Raw genomic sequence first — 2363 nt, forward strand, 5'->3', positions numbered from 1 at the left:
TCTATAAGGAGATACAACTTATGGGTAAATAAATATAAACAAAGCACAGAGAAGGTAATTTGAGGGAGGGGGGTTGGAAGGGCCCTAACAGTTGGGCAATTTATTAAAGATGGTTCTTGAGCTGAGCTTTGAAGAAAACAAAGGGTTGTAAGAGGTGGAGGGAAGGAAAGAGTGCCCTCTCAGTGTGGCTCTCCCTTCCCTTTCAATTGAATCTGTCTTAAAAAGTTGATTTGAGGTGGAGTTTTGGGCTTCATAACTCTAGCACCAAAATTGTTCATTACTGCTGAAGTTGGGCAATTGATAGAGCGATGGACCTGGAGTCAGGAAGAGCTGAGCTGAGCTCAGATTTGGCCCTGGGCAAATCATTTAGCCTCTCTCCTCAGTTGGCTAATCTGTAAAATGGGCATAATATAATAATAATAATAATAGCACCTTCCTCCCGGGCTTGTGAGAATAAAAGGAGATGATTTGTAAAGTGCTTTGTAAACCTTATGGTACTACTAAATGCTTGCTGTTAATTACTAGTATATCTCCTTCTGTTGGGATTCCAGATCACAGATATAACCCTGATCTGTAAAAATGCAGGTCTTCAAAGAGATTCAAGGCAATGTTAAGTATTGACTTGTTGAGCTGTGGGCTTTTTTGCTTCCTTCCCGAGTCAGGTATGCCTTTGTAGTGATTACAGAAGTGTTAGTTAGCTCGGCTCTAGAAGCAGCTGTGTTTCTAGAAGGCCAGGCTGCTGCTTTGTAAGGGCTGACAGGATTTGTTCCAGGCTCAAGGTGGAGGCCTACAGAAATTAGGCAATCCTGAGGATCTGAGAGGTAAATGGACCACAGGACTAGAAACTGGATGGGACTTCTGAGACCCCATCGAGTCCAACCTATTGATTTTGTAGATCAGGAAACAGAGGGTCAGGGAAGTCCAGTGATTTGCCCAGGGTCAAAAAAGTAGTAAGTGGTATTTGAAGCTGACATTTGAACCTGGGCCCCCTGACAGCAGAAGCCAGAGTTCTTTCAGGGCAGTGCAGGTCCACGAGGTCATTTTACGTTGGTTACTAGCATGAAAGCAACTTGACATATATAAATCCTACCCTCTAGATGCTTTTATCCTCCTTTTGACATCGGATATCTATAATCCTCGGTTGGAAGTGCCCTGAAACATACAGATAAAGAGAAGCACACACATTCTTTTTATCACTAAATTATTCCCTCTGCCCTCAGTCCCTCTACCCAATGAGAGGGAAGGGAAATCTATGGGAAGGAAGTGACTTTTCAATCTGGGAATCAGTTTCTGATTGTGGAAACCATGGGGCAGGTGTTTTGTTGATGATAATAGCTCAATTTATATAGTATTTTACAATTTACTAAGCAGTTTCTTTCCAGAACCACCCTGTTTAGCGGCACCCTCTCTGCCCCACCCATTTTACAGATGAGGAACCGGAATCCATTTGCCCAAGCTTGTGGTGAGCTCCTGTTCTACCAGGCACTCCCCTGGCCACCATTTCAGAGCCTCAGTCCTGAATTACGTACTTGGTACAATGGAAAGAGCATTAGAGTTGGCGGGCCTGGGTTCAGAGCTCGCCTCTGACCTTGGATGACACTCCCAGCCTTAGTTTCTGTATCTGTAAAATCTATAAAAATAAAAAAAGGTTGTCATATGATGTTATATGAGTTCCCTCTAAATCTAGATCTGGCATCTTATGACCTGGGAATGCTCATGCTTATGCACCCTGGGAAGCAGAAAAAGGAAACTATAGAATGACAGATTTTAGCTCGATGTAAGAAAAATCATCCTAACAAAGAGAGTTGTTCCGAAGCAGGATGGGGCTGCCTAAGTCCTCCAACCCAGATTTATTTATTTTTTTTAGGCAATTGGGGCTAAGTGAGTTACCCAGGGTCACACAGCTAGTAAGTGTCCAAACCAGATTTTTTTCAAGCAGGGGATGGCCGCTTTGTTGGGGATGCTTTAAAGGAAATCCTTGCTTCAGATGGGAAAGCATTAAAGTAGACCCTTTCAACCAGGTGTGTGCCGTAGCCAGCTCGAACCATCCAGTGTGGGCCCATTCTTATGGTTTCAGTGCAAGCATCTATACCTGGGAAATCGGCAAATGCTACAGATTAAGGATTGATTTATCATTTTGTTGATTGTCTAGACTGAAGAAATCGATGGAGAAAATGTTAATAATACAGATTACACTTAAAAGTGTCTCGTGGGTATGTTTGCCACCCACCCCACCTCCTCACAGCCAGTTGTTAAAACATTTATCAGCACCCCATGGCTTCCAACCTCCTAAGAGCCTCTGTTTCTGTGAAATGTCTTTGGAAAGACTTCCTGAAGTCTTTTCCTATCATTGAAGGAGCTCT

The sequence above is a fragment of the Vombatus ursinus genome, unplaced genomic scaffold (genome assembly GCF_900497805.2).
Source record: "Vombatus ursinus unplaced genomic scaffold, bare-nosed wombat genome assembly UNPS02014909.1, whole genome shotgun sequence".
NCBI lineage: Eukaryota > Metazoa > Chordata > Mammalia > Diprotodontia > Vombatidae > Vombatus > Vombatus ursinus.